An 11970-nucleotide genomic window follows, 5' to 3' on the forward strand; every position below is an offset into this window, starting at 1 on the left:
TTTGCAAATATCTTCTCTCATTCTGCAGGTTGCCTTTTAGTTTTGATGATTGCTTTCTATGCTGTGCAGTTTATTTTTACTCTTATTTCCCTTGCTCAGGAGACATATCTAAAAAAAGAAAATGCTGCTATGGCTGATGTCAGAGACCTTACTGCCTATGCTCTCTCTAGGATTTTTATGGTTTCAGGTCTCACATTTAGGTCTCTAACCCACTTTGAATTTATTTTTATCTATGGTGTAAGAAAGCTGTCTAGCTTCATTCTTTTGCATGTTGCCATCCAGTTTGCCCCAAACCATTTGTTGAAGAGACTGTCTTCCCATTGGATATTCTTTCTTGTTCTGTCGAAGATTCATTGATCATATGGTTGTAGGTTCATTTCTGGGTTTTCTATTCTGTTCTATTGGTCTATGTGTCTATTTTTTGTGCCAGAACCATACTGTTTTGATTATTACAGCTTTGTAATATGACTTGAAGTCCAGAATTGTGATGCCTCCAGCTCTGCTTTTCTTTTTCAAGATTGCTTTGGCTATTCAGGGTATTTTGTGGTTCCATAGAAATTTTAGGATTGTTTGTTCTAGCTCTGTGAAAAGTACTGTTGATATTTTGATAAGAACTATCTTAAATATGTAGATTGCTTTGGGTAGTATAGATATTTTAAACATATTTGTTCTTTCAAATCATGAGCATGGAATGCTGTTCCATTTCTTTGTGTCATCTTCAATGTCTTTCATTAGTTGTTTTATAATTATCAGAGTACAGGGCTTTCAACTCTTTAGTTAGGTTTCTTCCCAGGTATCTTATTGTTTTTGGTGAATTGTAAATGGGATCGAATCCTTAATTTCTCTTTCTGCTGCTTCATTATTGGTGTATGGAAATGCAACAGATTTCTGTACACTGATTTTGTATCCTGTGACGTTATTGAATTTGTGTATCAGTTCTAGTAATTTTTTGATGGAGTCTTTTGGGTTTTCTATATATAGTATCATGTCATCTGCAAATAGTGAGTTTCACTTCTTCCTTGCTAATTTGGATGCCTTTTATTTCTTTTTGTTCTATGATTACTGTGGCTAGAACTTCCAGTACTCTGTTGAATAAATGTGGTGAGAGTAGACATCCTTGTTTTGTTCCTGACCTGATGCTAGGTGACGGTTTTTCATAGATGGCCTTTATTATGTTGTGGATGTTCCCTCTAAACCTACTTTGTTAAGAGTTTTTATCATGAATCGATGTTTTACTTTGTTGAGTGCTTTTTCTGCACATACTGAAGTGATCATATGGTTTTTATCCTTTCTTTTATTAATGTGATGTATCACATTGATTGGTTTGCAAATATTGAAGGATGCCTGCAACCCAGGAATAAACGCCACTCGATTCTGGTGAATATTTTTTTAATGTATTCTTGGATTAAGTTTGGTGGTATTCTGTTGAGGATTTTTGCATCTATGTTCATCAGAGATATTGCCCTACAGTCTCTTTTTTTTGTGTGGTGTCTTTATCTGGTTTTGGTATCATGGTAATGTTGACCTCATCGAATGATATTGGAAGTTTTCCCTCCTTTTTTTTTAGTTTTTGGAATAGTTTGAGAAGAATAGGTATTAACTCTTCTTTAAATGTTTGGTAGAATTGGCCTGTGAAGCCATCTGGCCCTGGGCTTTGGTTTGTTGGGAGATTTTTGATTACTGATTAAATTTCTTTGCTGGTTATCTGTTCAAGTTTTCTATTTCTCCCTGTTTGTTTTGGTAGTTTATATGTTTCTAGGAATTTATCCATTTCTTCCACATTGTCCAATTTGTTAGCATATCATTTTTCATAATATTCTCTTAGAATTGTTTGTATTTCTGGGCGCCTGGGTGGCTCAGTTGGTTAAGCGACTGTCTTCGGCTCAGGTCATGATCCTGGAGTCCCTGGATCGAGTCCCGCATCGGGCTCCCTGCTCAGCAGGGAGTCTGCTTCTCCCTCTGACCCTCCCCCCATCTCATGTGCTTTCTCTCTCATTCTCTCTGTCTCTCAAATAAATAAATAAAATCTAAAAAAAAAAAAAAAAGAATTGTTTGTATTTCTGTGCTGTTGGCTATTATTTCTCCTCTCTCATTTGTGATTTTCTTTATTAGAGTCCTTTTTCTTTTCTTTTTGGTAAGTCTGGCTCGAGGTTTATCAATTTTCTTAATTTTTTCAAAGAACTAGCTCCCAGTTTCATTGATCTGTTCAGCTGTTTGTTTTTTAGTTTCTATATCATTTCTGCTCTAATCTTTACTATTTCCTTCCTTCTGCAGACTTTAGGCTTCATTTGTTGTTGTTTTTCTCTGTTAGGTGTAAGGTACGTTTGTTTGAGATTTTTCTTGCTTCTTGAGGTATGTGTGTATTGCTATATACTTCCCTCTTAGGACCACTTTTGCTGCATCCCGGAAATTTTGGACCATCGTGTTTTCATTTTCATTTCTTTCCATGTATTTTTTGTTTGTTTCTATATTTCCTGGTTCACCCATTCATTGTTTAGTAGCATGTTACTTAACCTGCATGTATCTGTGGTCTTTCCATATTTTTTCTTGTGATTGACTCCTAGTTTCATAGCGTTATGGTCAGAAAAGATGCATGGTATGACTTTTCTGTTTGTTGAGGCCTTTTTTGTGGCCTAATATGTGGTCTATTCTGGAGAATGTTTCATGTGCTCTTGAAAAGAATGTGTATTCTGCTGTTTTAGGATGAAATGTTCTGAATATATTTGTTAAGTCCATCTGTTCCAGTGTGTCATTCAAAGCCTTTGTTTCTTTCTTGATTTTCTATTTAGATGATCTGTCCATTGATTTGAGTGGGGTCTTAAAGTCCCCTACTGTTATTGTTCTGTTATGAATTTAGTTCTTTTATGTTTCTTATTAATTGTTTTATATATTTGGGTGCTCCCACATTGATATATTTGGGTGCTCCCACATTGGGTGCATAAATATTTATAACTGTTGCATCTTCTTGTTGGATTGTCCCCTTTATTATTATATACTGCCCTTCTTTGTCTTTTGTCACAGTCTTTGTTTTAAAGTCTAGTTTGTCTGATATAAGTATTGCTACTCTGGCTTTCTTTTGACATCCATTTGCATGATAGATGTTTCACCATCCCCTCAATTTCAATCTTCAGGTGTCTTTTTGTTTAAAATGAGTCTCTTGTGGGCTTGTTTTTTTATCTATTCTGCCACCCTATGTCTTTTGATTGGAGCATTTAGTCAATTTATATTCAGAGTAATTACTCATATATTTGTATTTAGTGCCATTTTGTTCCTTGTTTTGTTGTTGTTTCTGGAGATTTTCTCTGATCCTTTCTTGTCTTTCTTTCATGATTTGCTGATTTTCTTTAGTGATATATTTGGATTTCTTTCTCTTTATTCTTTGTATGTTTATTAGTGGTTTTTGATATATGGTTACCATTAGGTTTGTATTTAATCTTTATGCAAATAGCAGTCTATTAAGCTGATGGTCATTTAAGTTTGAACCCATTTTTTATGCTTCTCCTCGTTTTAGGTATATATATTATATTTTATATCTTTTATTGTGAGTTCCTTGACTGATTTTTTTACAGAAATATTTATTTTTACTGCTTTTGTGTTTCCTGCCTTTATACTCTCACTTTTGGTCTCTTCTTTGCACTTAAAGTGTCCCCTTTAATATTTCTTGCAGGGCTGGTTTGTGGTCGTAAACTCCTTTAGTTTTTGTTTGGGAAACTCTTTATCTCTCCAATTCTGAATGATAGCCTTGCTGGATAGACTATTCTTGGCTGCAATTTTTTTCTTTTTAGCACTTTGAATATATCATGTCACTCTCTTCTGTGTTGGAAAGTTTCTGCAAAAAATCCCCTTCTGGGGTTTCTCTTATAAGTTAATGACTTCTTTTGTCTTGCTGCTTTTAAGACTGTCTTTATCGCTATATTTTGCCTACTTAATTGCAATATGTCTTTATCTGGATTTGCTTTTTGTTGATTTTGATGAGAATTCTCTGCTTCCTGGATCTGGATGTCTGTTTCCTTCCCCCAAATTAGGGAAGTTCTCAGCTATTATTTCCTCAAATAAATTTTCTTCCTTCTTTTCTCTCTCTTCTTCTGGGACTCCTGCAATAGGAATATTACTATATTTGGTGAAGTCACTGAGCTCCCTAAGTCTATTCTTGTGTTCTATAATTCTTCTTTCTCTCTTTTGTTCAGCTTCATTGTTTTCTGTTACTGTGTCTTCCAGGTCATTAATTTGTTCCTTTACTTCTTCCCACCTGCTATTCATTCCATTGAGCATGTTTCTAATCTCCTTAATTGCACTCTTCCTCTTTGATTCTTTTTAACTCTTTAATTTCTTTGGTAAGGGTCTTACTGATGTTTTCAATTCTTTTCTCAAGCCCAGTGAGTATCCTTATGATTGTTGCTTTAAATAGTCCATCAGGCATGTTACTTATATCTGTTTCACTTAGATACCTGGCCGTGGACTTATCTTGTTCTTTCATTTAGGATAAATTCCTCCATCTTCACATTTTGTCTAAGTCTCTGCCTTCTCTGTTTTAGAAAAGCCAGTTATGTCTCCTGCTCCTGAAAGTATTGGCCTTAGGAAGAAAGGTCATGTAGTGCCCAGGACTTGATGTTTCAGTAAGTGTCTCCAATGTGGTTGTGTGTGCTCTGCTGTTGTGTTTTGGCTGCCCTGTCCTTCAGGAGAGTCATCTGAAGAGGCTCTCCTTGCCTGCAGTGGGAAGTGTTTGGTCCCTGGTCTGATTGTGGTTGAGTTTTAACTAGGTGTGCTCAGGTCTGCTTGTGAAATGAGACCTGTCACCACCTCCACTGGAACTAGGCCCTCCAAAACTTTGTTTTGGGGAGATGTGGTATGGACAAGGGTTTGTGTTGGTCTTCTCAGTGAGGGGTCCACCTCACTGAAACTGAGTCAAGTTTGACTAAGACGGGGAGACCTCCTAGAGCGCAGGCAGGGGTGGAGCTTGGTGCAAGCACGTTAGGCAGCCATTGTCCATGCTGAGCTGCTTCCTGCAGGTGGCTCTGTGTTTATGTTGAGAGGCGGGGGATGGAAATGTTGCCAGTCAGCTCCTTTGTTCCTGGAGTGGTGTCTCTGTGAATGCTGATTCTCATGGACTCCCTCTGAGAAGAGCAAATACTCTCCCCGCTGTGTACCCCAGGCAGTCTTCAGATCACTGTTTCCACACTGTCTGTCCCTGGTTTGTTTGCTGCCTTCTCTCCAAGAGCAGCACAGTAGTCTCTGGGCTCTAACCCAGCCAAGCCCACTGACTTTTAAAACTCCAGGCTTTAAGCCCCACTGGCTGCAAGAACTTACAAGATTCAGCCACTCTCATTTTCCAAGCCAGTGGCTATGGGAAAATGTTCTCTTTGTGGGATCCCCTGTGTGCTCCTCTTTCTCATTTGCCCTTCTCCACCACCTCCCTCTCCTCTGTAGCAGCCAGGATCCATTTCTCCTCTAAATCACATCTCCAACACTTCCTACCTTCTTAGATGTGGCTTCTTCTCTTTTTAGTTGTGGAGTTTGTTCTGTCAGTCTTCAGGTTGATTTCTGGGGTACTTAGGATGATTTGTTAGTTATCTAGCTGTATTCATGGGACGAGGCAAGCCTAGGGTCCTCCTACTCCACTACCATCTTCCTCCCTGTCTCTAGAACATGCTTTTAGTATAGTTTATAAATAATAATATTTTCTATAGCTAAGATAAATTGACTGAGAAGAGGGGCATGGTTTCACATTTTTTGATATTCTCTTTAATGTCTGTCTTAATAGAGGAGAACTGCATTCTCATAGATGCTCCTACATTCAGTCTGCTGTGATATGCTGTTTTGGTTGAAGTATATGAAAAGCATACTTCCTCCCACAGATATATAGTTTGAAAAGGAAGACCTCACTGAACCTTGGAAAGGGTGTCAGTTATCCGTAGGGATTCTTGGGCCACTTTGAGAACCACTGTATTATGAGATCTTGATTAGACCTCATTACAGGATGCTAGAATATGTGAGCTGGAAGAATCTAGCAGATCATCCAGTTTGAGACTGTCATTGTGCAAAAAGGGAATCCGAGGGCCACATAAGGAAGGGATTACCCCAATTATACACAGTAAGTCAATGGCAGAGCTCAGATGTGGACCCAGGTCACCTGCTACTTAGGAAAGTTCTTTTCTCAACACCTCTGAATAAATATAGCTTTATAATTCCAAGGGTACTACAATGGACAGTACCCTAGTCTGATTTATAGAGAGTTTTGGGTTCTAGTACCGATCTGTCATTGATGCAGCAGTCAGAGTTTTTCAGAGCATTCAAAGATCATAGAATCAATAAGAACATTGCAACAATTATAAAGTAGTGAGCCCCCTATCACTGGACATATACAAAGGAAAAGTTGGCCCAACTAACCTCTCATGTTCCTATTGGCTTCAAGAGCCTACTGGTGGTGACTATAAATGGTACTTGCACCAAAGTTCAGGCAGGGTTCCTGTGGCAGGGCCTGATCGGTCACTTTTCCAGGTTGAACTAGGAATGTGATAGGCACCTACTATATATCAAGCAATATACTGAGTGTCTTGTTCCAACAAAAGCCATACGTGATTTCAGATGATAATAATACATATCACTGCACTAGAAAACCATCTATCTCACTTCCTTTTGTTTCAAGTTCTACCTGTTTATTTTATGCTCATTTTAATAAATGCCATGGACCCAGTGAACCCTCAAATTGTTGGGGGTGGCAATGGTGAGGAATCAGAAAAGTGAACCTGAACAGAACATGGCATTTTTATCTCATCTTTTCCCCCCTTGATTTCCAAGTATTTGCCAATCTTTCAATCAATGACTTTCACTGTAACAAAGGGAGAGAGCAAAGCCCAATGGAAATAGAGTTTCTTGGCAGTCCATAGGAAGGTAAGGATAGAGTGAAAGGCACAAGTCTAGATTTTCATTTCCAATAATTATTGTAGAGACTAGAAGCATAGAAGAGACAAACTGTGGGACAATCTCCAAACAACAATTTATGCCCCCAGAGAGGAATATGGTATTATATACAGCTCCTCAAGGGCAGAAACTTTCTCCTAGGGGAGCACGGTTTTCCAATGAACATGTATTTTCAATGCAAAGCTGTTCACATTGGCATCTAGCATTGTCAGTAGGGCACAGGGTCTTATATCCAGGCCTTTTACTTTTATTCGTGTATTCATGTATTCATTCATTTATTCACTCAGTAGATTTTACTGATAACTACTCTGTGCTTCACTCTGAGGTTACAGAGATAGTGATTTATAACAATAGCTAACATATATTGAGCACTTTCTGTATACTAGCTCTGTTCTAAGTGCTCTCAAAGCTTCATCTCATTTAGTTTTCACAGCAACCCTATGTAGAAATTACTCTTAAAATTCCCATTTTACAGATGAAGAAACTGAATACCAAAAAGATGAAAAATCTTGCCCAAGGTCATACAGCTGGTAAGTGGCAGAACAGTAGAACAGATCAATGAAACTAGGAGCTGGTTCTTTGAAAGAATTAACAAGATTGATAAACCCCTGTCCAGACTTATCAAAAAGAAAAGAGAAATGACCCAAATCAACAAAATCATGAATGAAAGAGGAGAGATCACAACCAACACCAAAGAAATACAAACAATTATAAGAACATATTAGGAGCAACTCTATGCCAGCAAATTAGATAACCTGGAAGAAATGGATGCATTCCTAGAGATGTACCAACTACCAAAATTGAACCAGGAAGAAATAGAAAACCTGAACAGACCTATAACCACTAAGGAAATTGAAGCAGTCATCAAAAATCTCCCAAGAAACAAAAGCCCAGGGCCAGATGGCTTCCCAGGGGAATTCTACCAGACATTTAAAGAAGAATTAATACCTATTCTCCTGAAACTGTTCCAAAAAATAGAAATGGAAGGAAAACTTCCAAACTCATTTTATGAGGCCACCATTACCTTGATCCCAAAACCAGACAAAGACCCCATCAAAAAGGAGAATTCCAGACCAATATCCTTGATGAACATGGATGCAAAAATTCTCACCAAAATACTAGCCAATAGGATCCAACAGTACATTAAACGGATTATTCACCACGACCAAGTGGGATTTATCCCTGGGCTGCAAGGCTGGTTCAGCATCCGCAAATCAATCAACGTGATACAATACATTAACAAAAGAAAGAACAAGAATCATATGATCCTCTCAATAGGTGCAGAAAAAGCATTTGACAAAGTACAGCATCCTTTCTTGATCAAAACTCTTCAGAGTATAGGGATAGAGGGTATATACCTCAATATCATAAAAGCCATCTATGAAAAACCTACAGCGAATATCATTCTCAATGGGGAAAAGCTGAGAGCTTTTCCCCTAAGGTCAGGAACGCGTCAGGGATGTCCACTCTCACCACTGCTATTCAACATAGTATTAGAAGTCCTAGCCACAGCAATCAGACAACAAAAAGAAATCAAAGGCATCCAAATTGGCAAGGAGGAAGTCAAACTCTCACTCTTTGCAGATGATATGATACTGTATGTGGAAAACCCAAAAGACTCCACCCCAAAACTGCCGGAACTCATACAGGAATTCAGTAAAGTAGGAGGCTATAAAATCAATGCACAGAAATCAGTGGCATTCCTATACACCAACAACAAGACAGAAGAGAGACAAATCAAGGAGTCAATCCCATTTACAATTGCACCCAAGACCATAAGATACCTAGGAATAAATTTAGCCAAAGAGGCAAAGGATCTGTACTCAGAAAACTATAAAATACTCATGAAAGAAATTGAAGAAGACACAAAGAAATGGAAAAACGTTCCACGCTCATGGATTGGAAGAACAAATATTGTGAAGATGTCAGTGCTACCTAGAGCAATCTACACATTCAATGCAATCCCCATCAAAATACCATCCACCTTTTTCAAAGAAATGGAACAAATAATCCTAAAATTTGTATGGAACAAGAAGAGACCCCAAATAGCCAGAGGAATATTGAAAAAGAAAAGCAAAGCTGGTGGCATCACAATTCCGGACTTCTAGCTCTATTACAAAGCTGTCATCATCAAGACAGTATGGGACTGGCACAAAAACAGACACATAGATCAATGGAACAGAATCGAGAGCCCAGAAATGGACTCTCAACTCTACGGTCAACTCATCTTCGACAAAGCAGGAAAGAATGTCCAATGGAAAAAAGACAGTCTCTTCAACAAATGGTGTTGGGAAAATTGGACAGCCACATGTAGGAGAATGAAATTGGACCATTTCCTTACACCACACACAAAAATAGACTCCAAATGGTCGAAAGACCTAAACGTTAGACAGGACTCCATCAAAATCCTAAAGGAGAACACAGGCAGCAACCTCTTGGACCTCAGCCACAGCAACTTCTTCCTAGAAACATCGCCAAAGGCAAGGGAAGCCAGGGCAAAAAATGAACTATTGGGATTTCATCAAGATAAAAAGCTTTTGCACAGCAAAAGAAACAGTCCACAAGACCAAAAGACAACCGACAGAATGGGAGAAAATATTTGCAAATGACATATCAGATAAAGGGCTAGTATCCAAAATCTATAAAGAACTTATCAAACTCAACACCCAAAGAAGAAATAATCCAATCAAGAAATGGGCAGAAGACATGAACAGACATTTTTCCAAAGAAGACATCCAAATGGCCAACAGATACATGAAAAAGTGCTCAACATCGCTCGGCATCAGGGAAATCCAAATCAAAACCTCAATGAGATACCACCTCACACCCGTCAGAATGGCTAAAATTAACAAGTCAGGAAACGACAGATGTTGGCAGGGATGTGGAGAAAGGGGAACCCTCCTACACTGTTGGGAATGGAAGCTGGTGCAACCACTCTGGAAAACAGTATGGAGGTTCCTCAAACAGTTGAAAATAGAGCTACCATACGATCCAGCAATTGCACTACTGGGTATTTACCCCAAAGATACAAATGTAGGGACCTGAAGGGGTATGTGCACCCCAATGTTTATAGCAGCAATGTCCACAATAGCCAAACTGCAGAAAGAGCCAAGATGTCCATCGACAGATGAATGGATAAAGAAGAGGTGGTATATATACACAATGGAATATTATGCAGCCATCAAAAGGAATGAGTTCTTGCCATTTGTAACGATGTGGATGGAACTGGAGGGTGTTACGCTGAGTGAAATAAGTCAATCAGAGAAAGACATGTATCATATGACCTCATTGATATGAGGAATTCTTAATCTCAGGAAACAAACTGAGGGTTGCTGGAGTGGTGGGGGTGGGAGGGATGGGGTGGCTGGGTGATAGACATTGGGGAGGGTATGTGCTATGGTGAGCACTGTGAATTGTACAAGACTGATGAATCACGGATCTGTACTTCTGAAGCAAATAATGCAATATATGTTAAGAAAAAAAAAGAAGAAGAAGATAGCAGGAGGGGAAGAATGAAGGGGAGTAAGTCGGAGGGGGAGACGAACGATTAGAGACAATGGACTCTGAAAAACAAACTGAGGGTTCTAGAGGGGGGGTGGGGGGATGGGTTAGCCTGGTGATGGGTATTAAAGAGGGCACATTCTGCGTGGAGCACTGGGTGTTATGCACAAACAATGAATCATGGAACACTACATCAAAAACTAATGATGTAATGTATGGTGATTAACATAACAATAAAAAATATTTAAAAATTTTAACAAAAAAATAAATAAGAAAGCTAAAGATAAAATGTGGCATTAGGGTTGAAGACTGGGCAAGATTTGGGAAAATAATGGGATGAGTATTCCAGACAGAGAGAACAGCATAAGCAAAGGCCTAGAAGAAAAATTTCAGAAATTACATCTGGCACATATGACAAAGTTCATTCAGGTGGTCTGTGGTGTTGGGTGCTTGGAGTTGCCAGACTGAGCTAATATGAGTACAGGATGCTCAGTTAAATTAAATTTAAATTTCAGATAAACAGTGAATAATCTTTGTAGTATAAGTATGTCTGAAATTAAAATTTAACTGGCATCCTGAATATTATATAGCAACCATAAGGGTGTATAATTGAAATGCTAGAATGAGAAAAGATAAATTAGAACTGATCATAGAAGGCTTTCAATGTCAGGTTAGGTAGTTGCCATATGACCTTGAAAATATGCCTCTCTGAGCCTCAGTTCTCCCATCTGTAATGTGAGTGCACTGGACTAGACCAGAGCTTCCTGAACCTGGCTGCACATCTATATTTAAAAATATAGACTGTCAGGCCCCTCCCTAGATATTCTTAGTCAGAACCTTAAGGGGTAGGACCTGGATCTCTGGTGATTCTGATGAATAGCTGGGTTTGGAAACCAATGGGCTGGGTGGTTCTAAGGGTCCTTCTAGCTCCCATGTTCTTTGTGACCAATCCAAGAATTGATTATGCTGGAGAAGCAGGATATACCTTTATGCTTTTAAATCCCTGAGACCCTTCTGTCCCCCAGGTTTCCTTACCAGGGAGGCCTAACACAAAAGACTTCGGAATTCCCATTCTATTCCTCTCCCAGTGGCAAAAGGCTACCATTTTAAATGCCCACACTATGGGGAGTTCTGGCAGATGGGAAGGAGGTAATCGTTTCTTTGCTGAAAAATGACCTTTGTCTTGGCAGGAATTTCTTACTGCCCAAGGCAAGGGACCAGGGATGGCTGGAGGATGGGATGTAGACTAGAGTTCTGTGTGTCACAGGACCATCAGGGTAAGCAGCCAGAGATTGAGGCAGGCCAAAAGGTGATGCCCAGAAAAGACATTAAATGCCCCTTGGAGAAGTGAATCCCTGGGGTGGGAAATACTGACTCTCCAGCTCAGGAACACAGTGGCTCTGCCCATAAGTAGGTCAGCTCAGCACCTCCTACCTCCTGTTGCCCCTACCTCAACCAGCCTGGTATGCTGAGAGTTAAGGAAGGGCAGGGGACATGATCCCTAAGGACCAAGTTCTGGGACCTAGCCAGGCCCAGCAACCCATACTT

The sequence above is a fragment of the Eumetopias jubatus genome, unplaced genomic scaffold (assembly GCF_037043125.1).
Source record: "Eumetopias jubatus isolate StellerSeaLion01/CBP00866 unplaced genomic scaffold, mEumJub1_p1.0 scaffold_11, whole genome shotgun sequence".
Classification (NCBI taxonomy): Eukaryota; Metazoa; Chordata; class Mammalia; order Carnivora; family Otariidae; genus Eumetopias; species Eumetopias jubatus.